This window comes from Rattus norvegicus, chromosome 4, assembly GCF_036323735.1.
Source record: "Rattus norvegicus strain BN/NHsdMcwi chromosome 4, GRCr8, whole genome shotgun sequence".
NCBI lineage: Eukaryota > Metazoa > Chordata > Mammalia > Rodentia > Muridae > Rattus > Rattus norvegicus.
Window position 1 is genome coordinate 135,177,529 of NC_086022.1, and position 17,854 is coordinate 135,195,382.

A 17,854-nucleotide genomic window follows, 5' to 3' on the forward strand; every position below is an offset into this window, starting at 1 on the left:
ACAAGGACACTTGAGCATTGTCTCTGGGACAGAGTCTGACCTGCAAGCCAAGAAGGCCTCAGGCAAATGGAAGGAAGCTGGTTCCCCAGTGCTCTCTTGAGATTTAGGGCACAGCTTGGAAGTCTGGTGCCTTGGGAAGCTGGTGGGACTCAGAGTTTGGAGATGGGACAGACTTCAGTGTAGCTTAAAGTACAGTGGGGACTGAGGCAGCTCATGCCGTGTATGATCCTCTGCTGGGTTGCCATGTTTGGGGACTGGAGGGAGTTGTAGCTCTAGCTGAGGGACATTTTTCTAGTGTAGGCAAGGATCAAGAAGGGTGGTGCTGAAGTTCCTCACCCAGAAGTGCCAACGAAGACACCAGATACATTAATAGACTCAACTCAGTACTGGGTGCTCTTGAGATGGGGGCTGCTGGCTAGTGTAATTCACACTCACGGTATTCGTGTGTTTCATAGACTCAAGGTGCATTCATACCTGCTGGACAACTTTGCTCTCTTCTTCTTTTTCGAGGTTATAATTTAATTTTTAATTACATTTCTCCTTTCCTTTTTCTTTCTCCAAACCTTCCTGCCTTCCCCTCTCTACTCATCTTCAAATTCATACCCTCTTTTATCATTAATTGCTGTGACACGCGCATCCCTGTGCGCTCTCTCTCTCTCTCTCTCTCTCTCTCTCTCTCTCTCTCTCCATAGTCCTAAATATTTTTAAAGAGGAATGGTCAATCCTTTTTATTTACTCATGGAAGAGGGCTCTCCTTTTAAAAATGAGATTTAGAATTTGGAAACTCAGGGCAGAGGAGTGGCTAAGGACGCTCTGCAGCTGGTCTCCTGTTTTCCCCTACTCATTACAGTACTGCTTACGTGGTGTCTTTTTAGGGGAGCAAAAGGAAAGGAGGTTATTTGAAGGGGCTTTTGAGACTGTCATCCCTTCCTAGGCAGTTTAGGGTTTACTACTGGCAGACGTGGCCGGGCCTGCACGGAAATAACCCATTACTTGTCTGCCTTGTTGTTTTAAGCAGGCCGAATCCAGACGCTTTGAGTGTTTTGCTGTGGGGGTTTTGGCAGCACATATTTCAAGGGAGAGAAAGTGGTTAACAAACAGTGGGAAAGAGCAGGCGGATTGCCTATGGAGTGGCGCGTGCATGTTGTGTATGGTTATGAATTAGAGCATTTGGAACCCTTGTGGCATTCCCGTTGACGTCCTTTACTTATTATTCATGGTTTCATTATGGTCCCTCTTATTCACATGCACACACAGCTAGAGGCAGGGGAGGTGCCTGGCTCAGTCTTAAACAACAAATCCAAACATAAACTTCACCGTGTATTTTAGAGTTATAGGTGTAGGCATTACTTTGCCCCATCAAATCTTGCCTTTCCATTTTGGCCACATAAATGGTTGTCATAGTGATTTGCTTCCTGCCCCTGTGGCTTTGATGTAGATCCAAGGCTCAGAGGGTACCCAGTGACCATAAATTCAGCTCCCAACTGTCCCCTTTGGTCTCTGAAAGTAATCAGATATGAAATCTGCCAGAAAGCAGCTCCTGTGATTCCTGACCGAGTACAAATTACATTTCAATTAGGCTAACACAGACCTTATGTCAGAGCTATGCAGAATGGGGATGGTGGTCATTCGTTTTTGTGTGAGTTGGTTAGTTGTGCGTGTACAAGCATTGAGTTAGTCGAGGTCATGGCTTCCAGGATCCAGTGGTAGATGTAAATGTCTTCCTAAGAGTCTTTGCATCTCTTGTATCTGGACCAGACTCTTGAAGGAAGACATGTCTAAATATCTCTTCTAGTAGATTCTGCATTCTTCTTTCCTAGTGACATCTTGCTAATGTTATTTTGTAAAACTCTTGTGTATGTTAAGCTTGAACATCACCTTTACAGATCATTCCTTAAACGGGTGTGGGAAAACAGCTCAGCTGTTAAGAGTGATTGATACTTTGAGCCCACTTTGGGCTCCTCATAATAGACTGTAACTTTAGCTTGAAGAGATTGGGCTCCCTCTTTTGGACCCTGCAGGCACCTACACGCTCATACACATATACTTGCCTTCTCCATATACATATACTTTAAAAAAAAAGGAATAGAAAGATGTTCTTACAATCTTTTCTCTCTTAAATGGAATGAATTAATTATAATATGGAGGCAAAGACTTCAGGAACATCTTGGTGGTTGAAAGGTCTAAGCAACTAGAGACGATATACCTTTGTAAATTGTAATTAATAGGGGAGGAGGGGCTGACTCCATGACACTTTCCCCACCCATTTGTGTGTTCCCGAAGGACAAGGTGTTTCCCTCTATCTTTCCTGGGTCTAGCTTGCATCAGAGCCAGATAGGCACCCACCATTCAGGACGTGAAATTTAGAAGGCCAAAGATGAGCGGAGACAGCAAGTCGTCGAGATGCTTTGGCTGCTAGGAAAACAGAAGCACCCGAAGGTGACTTTATCAGTTTGCACATGCTTTCCTAACCTGCAGTTGAGAGGTAGAAAATTGCAGGGCAGACTTAGCAGGATCGTAGCTTACCCGCATCCCCCAGGTCTGGCTTCAGCATCCATTCACATCTGTGCAATCCAGTTTCCACTGCTTTGACAAAATACCTGAGAAAAATCAGCTTATAGGAGGGGCGATTTGTCTGGGATCATGGTTTCTGTCCGTGGTCCTCTGACTTAGTTATTTCTGAGCCCAAGGTGAGGCAGAAGTGTGGTGGGAAGTAGGCTGTGGAGCCAGGCTACTCATCCCATGGCAATGAGAAATGATGGAGACAGGTAGAGCTAGAGGTAGGTGGGCGGGGCAGAAGAAACAAAGGAGCGAGGAGATAAGAGGCGAAGAGCAAGATGTCTACTTCAGTGGCGTGGGTCCAGAGACCTACCTCCTTCAAGGAGCCTCCACCACCTAGTTCCCAATAGCTACAAACCTGACAGTAGATTAAGTCATTTGTCAAGATGAGAGTCGTCACGGTTCAATCGCCTCCCAAAGAATTTACTTTTGAACACTGTCGTGGTGATCATCAAGCCTTCTACACGTGAGCTTGCGGGAAGGAGGGGAGGCATTGCAGATCTTAATAGTAATGAGGCTAAGTCTGCAGAACACAAAGTGAGAAGCAAAGGGAAGATGAATACGTTCCTGTTGGCTCCTTCCTCTTCTTCCTTTCTGTGTTTTTTAAGCCCAGATAACTTCCCACACACATACCTTCCTGGATGTATCTCCTAATGTTTCACTGTAGGATTGTGTCCTAGAACTGCTTCTACTTGTAAAGTAAATAGGAAAATGAGTATCTGGTGACAGATGGTGTCTGAGTCAGGGTTTCTATTCCTGCACAAACATCATGACCGAGAAGCAAGTTGGGGAGGAAAGGGTTTATTCAGCTTACACTTCCATATTGCTGTTCATCACCAAAGGAAGTCAGGACTGGAACTCAAGCAGGTCAGGAAGCAGGAGCTGATGCAGAGGCCATGGAGGGATGTTACTTTCTGGCTTGCTTCCCCTGGCTTGTTCAGCTTGCTCTCTTATAGAACCCAAGACCACCAGCCCAGGGACGGCACCACCCACAGTGGGCTGGGTCCTCCCACCCTCCATCACTAGTTGAGAAAATGACTTACAGCTGGGTCTCGTGGAGGCATTTCCTCAACTGAAGCTCCTTTCTCTGTGATAACTTCAGCTTGTGTCAAGTTGACACACAAAACCAGCCAGTACAGATGATATCGCCTATGGGATAAAGGAAGAAGTGATCAATTGTTAGGTTGGGTAACCAACAGGGGTGACGATAGGCAAAATCTTGGAAGTGAAAAGATGTCATGGCCACTGCTTTCTTCTCCAGCCTGATTCACAAGGCAGGTGGTACTGATAAGACTCGAAGACCTGCCTACATCATTTGATTGAAGTCTGAGATCTGTGTCTCAACTTCCGATTCATGATCCGAATGTCAATGGATGATGACAAACACCTGGCTTGGATCCTCCAGCTGCCACCATGAGGGCGTTGTTTGTCATTTATTAGCTCACCCAGCTCTTGCCTTCCACACTGGGGAGCCTGCTGGCTTCTCAGTGCTGAGCGTGCATATGCCGTGGCTTCCCACTTCTGCTTGAAAAGTAGCCAATCATTTCTTTCTAATTAAGGATCAAACAACATGTCAGATAGTCCCCTTCCTAAGATGTCATGGGAGATGCTGCTCATACCTGTCATGGGTGCAGATCATGTTGTCAGTTTTGGCAACTCCTTCCTGGGATAAATAATAACATTATCATAATCTTGCACCAGAGGGAGGGTGAGCAATTTGTAGAGTCCATTAAGAATTGAGCAAAGGATTGTCCTTTAATGAGATGGAGAGCGTCGGGAAGCCTGTTCATCATGCTGCTCTGTCACAGATACACAAAAGGGTTCCTGGAGGGAGGGGCTCGCACCAGTCTGGCAGACAGGGTCCGTTGTCTTGGATGCACATTTACATATTGCCATTGATCAGCTGCTGGTGAGTAGGGTGACAGGCAGAAGAGCAGAGCTGGGGCAGGGCATGTGTCTGTGCCACCCTTGATTCATTCTCTGTGGACCGAGCAGCATTATTCTCCATTTTCTCATGTGACAGAAAGAAATGGAGTCAATGGGCATATCATCTCCTTGTTGGAGAGTGACATCTCCCTCATTGCAAATCCCCAACACATTGATGGAGGAGACTTCAGATTTCAGAGATATAAATGTTTCCTGTGATTATTTCTTGAAGTGACTTACAATTCAGGAGCCCATTTTTGAATCGAAGGCTTATTGTATACCCTCCATATAACAGCACAACCATCAAGGCAATGGCACATACGGCTTGCTAACACACATGCCTTCACTAGTACCTCCACTTCTGTTACCAATATCTAAAGCTTTGGGAAGGCTGAGCTGTCCATGTCTTGAGGACAAGCTCTTCCTATGATGATCCCTTCTGTCCCAGTCTGAAATTTTTAATTATTCTTGCTATCTTTTGGGAAAAGCAGGGAGATGCTACCCTTCTCTCACAGGACACTTCAATAGTGACAAGAGTGTACTTCCCATAATCCTGCCTGTCTTGGAAAAAGAAGAGCTCCTTCGACTTTAGGATGGTCAGAAATATCCCATTATCCTGAAACTCTTTGGAAATCTATTATATTTTAAGGCCTATTATAGTATTTATTTGTGTGCATACATTTGCACATGTGACTGCAGAGACCGGAAGAGGGCATTGGATCCCCTGGTGCTGGAGTTACAGGACGAATCACCAGACATGGGTTCTAGGAATTGAACCGTGGTCCTCTGGAAGAGCACTGTGTACTCTTAACCTCTGACCCACCCCTCCAGCCTTCGCTATTACATTTTAATTTCTTTCAGTGGCTATCGAGGCATGCTTTGATCTCAGGGTCCTTTGTAGGGCAGAATATTGAGCCTCTCATCTGTCATATCAGGAGGGAATTGTACCTGCAATGGCTTGTTTTCTGAATCATCAAGGTCTTCGCTGATGTGGCCTCTGAGGGTCATCTTGGGATTTAGTATAATGTTGATACTCTCATTGAGTGAGTGCTTTTATAAGAGGGACTGAATCTTTTGTTCAGTACCAAGAGCATGTGGGCACTTAATAAGAACCAATCAATAGCTTTTGCTGATATTGGAATGTGGGCTCAGTAACTTCCCGGATCACTCCACAGGGAAGGATGTGTTTATAGCTTGTTACATTTAAAGAAGATTCAAGGGCTGCTTTCTAGACTGCCTTTGTTTGAATTTATGCAGGGTGTGACACTCACCCATGTAAGGTGGTAGCTGGGCGTCTGGAGGATTCCTTGCCCTTCTACCGTAGATGCTGCTAATAGTTCTAATTTGTCTCATATGCCACTGCTGGGGAGGGGCAGGCTGGAGGTCTTTCTAAGCCTGTCAGCCCTCCACATTGCCTTAAGCCCACACTCTGCCTCCTTCATGTATTTCCAAGAACTTACAGGGTGCTGGCTATTCCATACTTGAGGGAACCTTTCTTTCAGAGAAGACAGAATTCTGGGAAGCACCAGCTCTTGTCACCATAGAAGCTGAGAACAGAGCCATTTACATTTACTGTAAAGGGTCTGCTAAAGTAACTTTTATTTGCTTGGTGTAGTTGCTGTCTTTGAGGCTTACTGCCTAGGTCTGCTAACCTAGCCCTAACTTAGCTTCTAGCATCCATACAATCAAATCTAGGGCTAGAATGTTTTCAGTCTTGAAACATGCTGCTGAATAAGCTCACTTTTTCTAGTCCTTCCTGAGCTCTGGCTGGCTGGCTTGACTCAGCTGTTCTGACTTAAACTCCTCTGCAAGCTGACTGACTCAATCTTGTTTCTCCTTTGGCCTTTGACTTTTTGCTCTGCTTGACTTCAAACTAAATCTGGCAATCAGTTCTAATCTTCCAGACCCATCTCATTGACTGGCTTGTACTGTCTTCATCTGTGTCTAGCTTGTTCTCTCTTCGACCTGTTTCTGTAAAACTCTCTCGGTAAAACTGCCTCTTTCTCTCTCTGCATTGCTCTCTCTTAAGTTACCTTCCTTTCCTCTCTCTTCTCGCAAGAGTTGGGCATATCCCATTCTGTCAAATCTTTCTCTGCCACTCAATTAGACATCGCTTTCAAACATGGCTGCTTCTTTCTACAAGCTAACTTCACCTTCGTTGTTTGGGATTAAAGGTGTGTGCTAAGGGCTGAGGCGCACCACAACTAGAAACAGGGTTTTCCAGGATCTTGCACAATCTCAGGGTTCACAGTGTGATCCAATATCCTGCAGCAGAGCCCAGCTCATTGGCTTGCAGCAATGGAGGGAGCAGTGAGCACAGCTGACATGCTGTGCACTAAGACACCACTTCTCTTCACCATCTCAGCTTCCCCCACATAGGGGAGCCTTCCTGTGGTCTTTCTTTCCATGGCTTTGAACACCCACACGCCATCACTTCCTCTCCTCCTCCTGCGTTTGAATCCATGCAGAAATGTGTGGAGTGTCTTCTGGGCCATGGGGCACAGGAGAGATGCTGGGGTGGACACCAGGACTGACATCATGAACCTATTAGTCTCTACACAGCAGGGAGGGGACGAATTAACACATTGCCCATTTACTGGCTGTGAGGACAGTGAGAGGGGCTACCTGGGTTCTTTAAACAAAGGTGACTATCTGCTCTACCTCACCTCCCAGGTCACCCAGGGAAGCCCTCAACCCCTCTTCTTATTCATTCATTTGCTAGCTTTCTTTTTGGATTGCATCAATCTAGAGATGGTTCTAGTTTAGGGCCCTTGACTTTGTGTCCAAAGAGGTCATCGGAATCCATGGAGGAAGCATAGACACTCTCCTTATAGCCACTTGACACTGCTCTTATGGGAAATTGTGATTTTATTTAAAGTGCATTTATCTCCTTGAAACACTGGCTTGTTCCCCTGCCCACCAATACCTGGGCCACGCAGACTGTGTGTGGGGAGGTTGTTTTGCATTGGCCACTGGGAGAATATGGGCTAGCAAGCCATCACGTGGTGACATAGCGTCTTCTTTACACAGCTCATGGCACATTGTTTCATTTCTTTATTTGCTTGTTTGTTTGAGACAGGGTCTCATCTGTAGCCGAAGCCAGCCTGTAACTCACTACATAGCCTCAGACTGGCCCTAAACATGGAGCAGCCTTCCTATCAGCCTTACTGCTGCTGCAGTCATAGGCATGAGAAACCACACCAAGATGCTATGCTTCTTATCTCATTATTACTTCCTCCCTTCTTCCTCCCTCCTCCCCTCCCTCCTCCCTCCTCCCCTCCCTCTTCCCTCCCTCCTCATCTCTTTTCTTTAATCCTTTTCCAAATGGTAAAAGCCGTATAACTGTAAGCACCATCTATAAATGGACATTCCTGATAGAGTCTAGGAGGAAACCCTACTGGGCACTGATGTGACTTGGTTACTTCCTCCTTTACCCCGAAGTAAACCCTGGGCTTGGAGGCTTTGAATGTGGAGGTAAAATTATAGAACCTTTCGTTCTGTTTACAATGTTGTTTTAATTAGTCTTGGCATGTGTATGCGTGTGTACATGGTATATGCATGGGTGTTCATATTTGTGTGCAGGCATGCTTTTGTGTGCCCATGTGAAGGGCAGAGGTCAACTTTGAGTGTCTTCCTCTATTGGTCCACACATTGTTTTGAGCCAGGATTGTCACTGAAATAAGAAACTCTCCATTTCAGTTAGGCTATTGGAAGCAAACCCCTGGGATCTGCCTGTCTCTATCCCCGACTCCCTCCGGTGCTGGGGTAAGAGGTGCACACCATCAACTCCTGACTTGACCAAACTGGATTCCCAACTCAGGTTCGTATGCTCGTTCAGCAAATAATTCATCCACTGAGCCATCTCCCCAGCCTTACCAGCTTATTTTGAAGACTATCTAATATAATACATATTATATTAGATATTATATATCAATATTATACATTATATATCGATAAGTTCACATTTCTTTCAAAGTCTAACTAGCTCTATTTTCAAACTTTACAGATGATATAATATACTAGGGTGGGTGCCAGGACAGAATAAAATCCTGCTCTGATTGGAATGAAGAAAACATAAATATCTCACTCAGGTGTGTCTCCAGAGACCTGGGCAGGTCCCTAAGAGGACAAAGGAGAAGATCTGGGAGTCCAGACTGGAAACCTGGCTTGAAGCCAGGTCTTTCCATCCACCATCCACCTAGCCTCGGGGAAGTTGTTTTTCTCTCTGAGCCTTGGTTTTTCCTCCTGCATGTGTTGATGAACACACAGCTGCTCTGAGAATGCAATACGAAGAAGCTTTAGAAAATTCTAGGGGGTAATATAGGATGAGTGTTGGTTATGAAGTTGGAATTGTGTCAATTAATAAATTAATCTATGACAGGGTCTCATAGATTCAGCTGCACAGTGGAGGGTTTCAGCTCCACTATGCAGCTGAGAAGTAGCTTGAACTTCTCTCTCTCCCTCCACTTTGCCATAGCTGGGATTTAGAGGCAGGAGCCACTGTGCCCAGTGGCAACATTGTATGGAATTAGGAAGTTATAAATTTTATAATGAAATATGTGACTGCATAGTCAACAGTGAAGGAGACCACAGCATGGCCTGGACACTTACAGAACAGAAATTATTTCCCAAAGATTCTTGGAGTTTGAGCTTGAGTGGGTAGCACAGGCATGGCTTGGGGGATGGGCACAGTAGAGGGGTTTGACTATCGGTCCTCATATTTACTAGGGACTGGAAACAGATTCACAAAAATGATAGGAAAAGTGTAAGCGGAGATAGGAAAAGAGCTTATGTGTTAGCCTGGGAGACAGACATGGGTACATGTCCTCTGGACAGAGGGCCTGCTCTTCTGTTCAGGGATTCTTGGCTGATATGATCAGACAGATAAACTCATCACCAAGCCTGCTCAGTTTATAGCAGCCATAAAAGGGCTTCATCCCTCCCAGTTCTAGGAGGTCCTTTTATAATAGTGATCTGTCTTCCCGGTTTACATCTCAACCTAAACCCTTTCTTTTCCACACTATCTAGCAGTCTCAGGAGCTCTGAAGGATGCTGGGCTTCTGGAAGTGAACTTGGGTTCAAGCCCTCAGTTTCCCTCTCTCCCCTGGTCATCACTCACCTTCTTCTTGGCTCTCAGGGGAGACTTCTTTGTTCCTAAAAGGAGATGTGTGTTCTCTTATAACCATTACTATTTTTCTCCCATGATCCTTATTTGATAAGGTAGGGAAGGCCAGACTCAGCTCCGTATTAGATGGCAGGCTCATTCCTTTATATTTCTGGCTCACTGTGAAAGTGTTAGGATGGAGCATAGGAAAACGGTTCTGTTTGCTTTTAGCAAAGCACTATTGGTGCAAAGGCAGCTTGACGGGCTGGACAGCTTCACCAGCCTTTTGCCTGTCTCCTGCTCCGAGACAGGGACTTTCTATGGATGTTCTAGTCTTTTTTTGTCCTAAAACCATCTTTAGTTTGTCCCTTGTCCCCAGTGGCATCCTCAACAGGAGCTATGCAAAACTTACTTTTATTTCTTGAATAGTCTTCGTTCCTGCTCTATTCTCAGATTTGCCATGAAGTGCCTGTTCCCCAAACCCTGCTCTGCCTCAAGGATTGACTTACCTGGTTAGCTCATTCTGGTCTCTGGAGTCACAGAACTACTAGAAGGCTCACTTGGAAAATACAAGAAAATATTTGGGATCCTTTTTCCCAGCATGCTCATAAAGGACTGTAAAAATTATTTAACCCAATCTTGGTGTGTGTGTGTGTGTGTGTGTGTGTGTGTGTGTGTTTCTGTGGGTGTGTGTGTTTATGTGTCTGTCTCTGTGTGTGTGTTTGTGTGTGTATGTGTGTCTGTGTTTCTGGGGTGTGTATGTGTGTCTGTGTTTCTGGGGTGTGTGTGAGTGTGTATGTGTCTGTGTGTGTGTGAGTGTGTATGTGTCTGTGTGTGTGTATGTGTGTGTGTGAGTGTATATGTGTCTGTCTTTCTCTGGGTGTGTGTGTGTGTGAGTGTATATGTGTCTGTCTGTCATTCTCTGGGTGTATGTGTGTGTATGTGTATGTGTGTGTATGTGTGTGTACATGTATGTGTGTATATGTGTGTGTGTATGTCTGTCTCTCTCTCTCTGGGTGTATGTGTGTGTGTATGTGTGTATGTATGTATATATGTCTGTCTGTCTCTCTGGGTGTGTGTGTGTGTGTATGTGTATATGTGTGTATGTGTGTGTGTATGTGTCTGTATGTCTCTTTCTGAGTGTGTGTGTGTGTCTGTCTGTCTCTCTCTCTCTCTCTGGGTGTATGTGTGTGTGTATATCTCTTTCTGGGTGTATGTGTGTGTGTGTGTGTGTGTGTGTGTGAGTGTGCACATACACTCAGCAAGTGTGGAGATAAGAGAACAATTTCATGAATAAATCTTCACCTTCGATGTTTGAGGCAGGTCTCTTATTGTTCACCTCAGGTTAGCTGACTCAGTTTCTGAGGATCTTCCTGCCTCTGCCTCTGTCTTGATGTAGAAGTGTTGTAATAACAAACATGTACTACCATGTGTCTGGATTTACATGTTGCTAGGGATCTGAACTGAGGACCTCAAGCTTGTATTGCCAGTGCTATTCCCACTGAGCCATTCCCCTTACCCCAAAGACTATGATTATTTATCAGGGAACCATGGCAACTCGTATCTGCCTATTGCTTGCTCATTTATCTCCAGCCCTGATGAGGTCAAGGGAAGTTATTGTGTTCACAGCTCCATCTGTCATGCCCAGAAATAATATCTACAACTAGTGTGTGCCCAACAAATACTTAATAAATGAATGAATGAAGTAATGAGTACTTGTGGGGGTTGTTATTATATGGGTTGATTTTGAGTCGATTCCCTTGTTGTATGGCCTCATTTTCACCCATGAGATAGCCCACTAAAGATGCAGTGACAATAAAATACAAGCCTGGGTTTCATGTCATCCCCATGGCCCAAGGTGTCTCTGATATCATGGGATCTTCCTGTTGACATGGCAACCGATTTAACTCAAAGAGGTACAGAGGGGTCATTTTCCAAGAGGAAAACTCCTTGAGGCTGATTCCATGGCATTGAGAGTAGAATAAACCGACTCAAACCAGACTGAGACTGACCCAAGGATATGTTAACTCTTTAGTTCTTGGTTCCTCATCTTGGAATATTGCTTAGCTCGTAATGGGCATGAATATTAATTACTGTGTCTAGAAGTGAAGCATAATTAAGACGGACAAAGGTGACTGTGGAAGGATCCCCAGAGCAGTCGTCTTATGCTGTATGTGAACGGAAAGCTCAAATTAATTTTGAACATCAGCAACTGGGCGTCAGTGCCAAGCATTGAGTGTGTCCTCACTGCACGTGACTGTGTCTCAGTGAGCGATGGGATTAGTGGCCTGCGAAAGCACTTCCTCATTCTTCCCTCTCCTGAAGCATCAGAGAAACAATGGAGTTCAGACTTCATAGTATAGTAGCAAATGGAGTGCTACCCTCATCCTTGCTGTCTTGGGAAGTCCTTGTCAAAAGGCACTTCTAACCCATCTCCCATCAACTTACCCATTTCTGCCATCTCAGATGCCCTGCTTCTGGGTAACCCTAGTCACCAGACTTACCCTGTTAGCAGGGACCATGGCAGACAGGTAAGAGGGTTGGAGTTGAGGTTGAAGATCAACCTGTGCTTTCCAAATTCCCCTGACACTTATAACAGTCATGATCTGACACTGACCTTAGTCATGATGTACCGTGACACATCAGCCCTGGAGCCATTTTGAATTTTGATTTTCTGGCTTCAAAACTGAGGCTACTTTAGGGGTACTGTGAGAGTATATAGCCGGCATCCTTCATCCCCAAAGAAGCACTTCCAGCTAGTCAGATGGCTTGGATATTTAATCCTGTTGACGTCTCTTTGGAATCACCTTCAGAATTAACAATGTGACACTGGGCTTGGTTTTCATGGAACTCACATGAGAATTTGATCCTTTAAATGAATATGTTATAACTGGAATATTCTCTGCCTTAGGGGAGAATAGACCTCAAGATTTGGGGAAGTGAATGATATTGAAATAATTATAGAACTTATCAAATTTCATGATTATACTCACAATAATGAGAATGGGATCATGAGTATAGAACTTTAGCCCGCATGTTTGTATATGCAGCTCCATGCATATGTATATATTCTGATATATGTAATGTGTTGACATGTGGTACAATATAGTGTCTATCTAAGATATGTACACCTATATACATATATGAGCAGCATGATAATTTAGTCCTTTAAAACATTTGTCACCTGCCAACTATATAAATGACTTAGAACAACCCTTTGGACTTGTAAATTATGCTGGGGACTGACGGTAATGTGAGTGTGATCAGCCGTTTTGACCTCTCCCATTTTGCCCCAGTTGATGGATCAGTCTGTCATGACATCACTCGCCAGACATCCACAGCCTTACAAATCACTCTGTTGCCACACGCTGTGTGTAATTACAATGGGGTAATTTTAAAACTGAATTATTGGCAGGACTTACAGGTATGGTTGTATAAGGACGTCAGCTTGCTCCAAAGCATCTATAAGGAGAAGAGCATCGACAAAGCATCTATTTCAGTGTGCCAGGAATTCATGCTTTTATGCTTGAAGAACTACTGAATCCGGCTGAGAACAGCAGAAGCCCATGGTGTCCTGGACGGAAGTTGCTCTCCCCAGTTCAGCTGAGGTGAGTTGTGTGGTCACATTAATGGGGGTTATAGATTCTTCAGAGAAACACAATCAGTATGGAGGATCTTCCTGCTCTTTCCTCTCCAAAAAGATTTAATATAAGGAACACGTTGAGTCTTAGATAGTTACGAGATCCCTCAGGTTGTGACCTGTAATCTAAAGAACTGGGAAGGCTCATGGTGCAGACTGAAGGCCTGGGAGCCATGGACCATCTTGGTGAAGATGTTGATTTGAATCTGAAGATTTGTGCTCTGGGATCACTGGAGACAGAGATCAATGTTTTAATTGACCAATTAGACAAAATGCAACCTTCATCATTTTTACTCGATCCAGAACCTAATGTATGTGGGTGACACCCACCCATATTGAGGAGGACCATCCCCTTTACTCAGTTCACCAATTTTGAAAGCCAATCATTTTCAGAAGCATCACACCACACACACACACACACACACACACACACACACACACACACACACAGAGTTTAAAGAGATATTAGGTTTTCTATGGCCCAGTCAATTTGACATATCAAATTATCCTCACCAGGGAATGCTAGGTTTGGAACAGTGGGTCAGGCAGTGGTGTTTCTGTGGAAAGTGGTCACCTGGGTAAGCAGTATAGACAGAGCCCCAGTAGCTTTGGTACCGTCATGTTTGGGAATGCCGATTTAATACTATACAGTTAAGACCAGAGAGAACATAAGCTGCTCAATACACCGTGCCTAACCCTGGAACTTTGCATATTATAAATTTGGAGAGTCTATAACTTAATCATAACAATCACAATGATGGGAACTAGTGAAGGAGGAAGTAAGTTTCAGCATGTGTATTTACACATATATACACGCAGAATGAGATGTGTTTATATATAAGTGTGTATACATACACATGTGGAAGAATTGTAATTTAGTACTTTAAAATATTTGTCACCTGCCAAAATATAAATGACTTAGCACAACCCCTTAAGATGACCGTGGTGCTGGAGTTATAGGAAGGGTCTAACAGCAAGCAAAAGCAAAAACCAGGCCGGACTTGAGAACAGGTTCACTTTAAATGCTAGCTCCTGTCCTTTGCCACCAGCACAGGGTAGATTTGGTGCCTTTGCCACTTGAGTTCACCACCATTTTGTTGTGATTAGCTGACCACTGAGCTTTACAGGTGTGGTAGGAACCCACGTACCTGAGTGTGGACCCCAGTGACAATACACTGCAGGAGAATTTTACAGATCTAGACAAAGTTACTCATTGGACAAAAAGAGACAAAAAGATGCAACACCAGAATCCAGGATTGGTACTGAGTATTGTCTGTAATGTGTGGTTTTCAGAACCATTGGTGAGACACGCAGAGAAGGGGGAAAGTGTTTGGGAGAAGCCACAGTTAATAGAAATGATCTCTGGATGTCTCAAGATTCAGGAGTTAGCAAAGATTTCAAAGCTGTTGTTATAAGCTACTTTACAAGGAAAGAATGTGTATTTTAGCTTGGTGGCAGTCTCTGGGGTGGGGCAGGTCATCAGAAATAAGAGTACACACATATATGTATGTCTGATCTGCTAGCCTCTATCTTTTTATAAAGCCATCAGTAATGAGAATAATTGAGAATAATTCAAGTGCATTGCATATATGCATAAAAGTGCTATAAAGACACTTGTTGGTTTATCTAATTAAATACATTTATAAAGTGGTTTGGGACCAAAAGCCAAGAGTATTCAATAACAACGGGTCCCCTTTATGACCTTTTTTAAACCATCACTTCTCAAAGGTCCATCTCCAAACACCATGGTCGGATTCAGTTTCTACCCTTCAAGGACCTCGCACAGGGGACTAAATTTCAACACAGGAACTCTGCATTCACTGCCACTAAGCCATAGCAGCAACTGAAGTCTGATAATCCTGAGTCAGCAAAATTAAAATCATAAGATAGTAAGTATGAAAAGGTAGCATGGGCATTCTGAAGTTGAGGAGAACTCAGGCATCAACCACAGACTCCCACCAACTCACACAGATGAGGATCTGGGATAAACAGAGCAAAGATACCTGAGTATATTACACAGTATCTGAAAATATCGAATTTGATTAAAGATACACTTAGCAAGCTTGGCATGCCCCACGTAGGCTAAACGTGAAATTATGGTTTATATACAACATAGTCAGACCCTTAAAAGTAAAAGGTGAAAACCTTGAATGGTAAGGAAAAGAAAGCTCACCACATCCGTAGGCACATCGGCATGATTGGTGGCCAATCCGTCTAGAACAAGGGACCCCAGCGCAGTGTCATGAGAGAGTCAGGATGTAGACAGACAAACACAATGAAAGTGAGGCTGTGCTAGCAACAAACCTTACCGCTCTTTATTCTTTTCATTAGACTCATTTCTACTCATCTTTCTGAATCAGGAGTCACACTTTCAAGGGGTGTTCTGTGTCTAACGCACCTAAGGGTGGTTAAGAAAGAACAGAGGAATGGAAACAAAAGAAACAGGAAAACAAGTACAACGGCCGATGTCTGTCCAATCAAATCAATAAGCCATTATATGGGAATGCTGTGAATACCTGAATGAGAGAGCAGACGTTGAGTTAGCTTTGTAAGAGAGCAAGGTAATGTCTCAGTGCACAGTAAGTGCAGTTGATAGAAAAAAAATACAAATCAAGATAAAAACTATTATGCTGCAGAGAACACTAATGAATAAAATAAAAATCTAAGAGAAAATAGTTGCAAATCTTTAATCTGAGAAGAAACTATATGCAAAATGTATAAAGAATTCTTATGATTCAATAACAATAAGACACATGAGCCAATTTAAAAGACAGAAAAAGATTGGAATAAACATCTCACTGAAAAATATAGTTAATCAGCACATAAACATATGTTCAACATCATTAATCTTCACAGAAATTCAGATTGAAATTACCATTAGGACCTACTATGCATTCCTAAGACAGGTATAGTAAAAAGCTGTACTATTCCAATTTTGACAATGTGTGGAAAGACTCAAGTATCATACACTTCTATTGGGAATATAAAATGGGATGGCCCTCAAGAAAACATTTGGTAGTTTCTTAAAAAATTAAAAATGGTTGACTCTATTACTCAGCCCTATCCCTAAAAAACACTCAGAAGAAATAATACTACAAGATCATATAAAGATATACAATCAGGATAGGATTATTTATGACAAATTCAAATAGGTTTATGAGGGGGCAAACAGGGAAACATAATATGGTGTATTGACATAATTCGCAGAATTTGGAAATACCAACAGATGTTTCCATGGGAACGAGCCTCAGAGATCATGATAAATAAGAGCATCCTCCAGAGTAAGAACTTGGGCTGAGTGATTCCAGCAGCGGAGAAGCTGGAAGAGGTAAGTTTAATGGAGATGGAAAACAGCACGGTTGCCTTAGGTGGGGGAAGGGAGTGGGGACTGACTAAGTGCATGGAGAACAGAGAAGCTTTGGGGGTGGCCTATGGGTCTTATGGAACATAGTCTATACACTAATAAGGTCACTTTAAATGAGAGTGAATCTGAAAATACCAAGTAGTCATCCTAAAGTTTTATTGCGCAACCCAGGTAAATGCTTCTTTTTAAACAAACGATGTGCTACAAGTCACTGAAGAAGCAGTCTTGTAGGCTTAGATTTGTTTCAAAACCTACTTTTAATAAGGGTTCTCAAATGCTTTGAGCCCTCTTCTAGCCCACTGTCCAGAGGTAGGGGAGAAAAGACGGTAAATAGGACAAGGGGACGTGGCCCTGTTTAGAAGTAGTTCTTTAGGGCGATTCCATCTCCATTTGTCTCGAATCCTCAGTGACGACACAATCCAGCAGAAATAGCCAGGCCTCTGACAAGTCGGTGGGAGCGATTAGGACCAGCCAGGACCCTAGGAGAAGTTCTCTGCCGAGTGTGCCTCTCACGACAAAGAAGACCAGCAAAGACGTGAACCCAATGAAGTGTTGCAAAGCTGTCTCTGCAAGCACCCAGTCACGGTCCATTGAGTCTTATGTATACTCTCTCCAAACATGTGTCCTCCCACGGGCCTTGCCTCAGCAAAACGCCATGTAAATCTGCATCACATGATATATCCGGAAACTTTCGCTTCCCAGTCTGAAATAACTATTTTCACTCTCTAGCCATAGCCCTCTGAATGTACCCCATCTTGTCTGAAATGAATACTTTAATGTATTATTTACTTTACTTGGTAATTATGGTTTTGCATGCTGTATTACCTACTCTGGTGACACTGAACAAAGGCCTGAGAGGAGCAACTTGGAGGAAGAAAGGTACATTTTGGCTTATGGTTTCAGTCAGTCACGGTGAGGAAGGCAGGGCAGAGTGGCTCTATTCATGGTGGCAGGAGTGTGAGGTGATGGCTTGTTTACGTGGTGGCAGACAGGAAACAAAGAGAGTAGGCAGCACTGAGACAAGCAGACAGAGGGGATAGTTTAGTAACCAGGACTCTACTTATTTTGGGTTCTGCACATACCTTTCTTTTAATAATGCACGTGGCAGCCCAAAAGCCTTACCTACGGGTACCAGGCACGCACACATGCAGTACTACGTACTGAGCAATGCACCTAGCATCTGTTAGTGACCTAGGACCCTCATCTGCACCAAGCTACATACACGCCCCAGTTTGAACAGTCAGTCTCTCTCTCCTTATTA

The 17,854-nt window shown here is 43.8% G+C and overlaps 1 long non-coding RNA gene across 16 annotated transcripts in view; it reads left to right on the plus strand.

Annotated features, from left to right (window-relative positions):
- LOC102555697 (uncharacterized) overlaps positions 1-17,382 on the plus strand; it is a 60,913-nt gene extending 43,531 nt beyond the window's left edge. For 7 of the 16 annotated variants that reach the window (XR_592238.4, XR_005503790.2, XR_005503793.2 and 4 more), the window contains 5 exons: positions 13,005-13,197; positions 14,958-15,118; positions 15,561-15,790; positions 16,437-16,557; positions 17,001-17,382. This is a non-coding gene — a long non-coding RNA (uncharacterized LOC102555697). Of the gene's footprint in view, positions 1-8,184; positions 8,306-13,004; positions 13,198-14,957; positions 15,119-15,560; positions 15,791-16,436; positions 16,558-17,000 lie in introns of all 16 variants that reach the window. The other 9 variants (XR_592237.4, XR_010066235.1, XR_005503788.2 and 6 more) reach the window with 8 other exon arrangements.
- Positions 17,383-17,854: the final 472 nt, after the last annotated feature.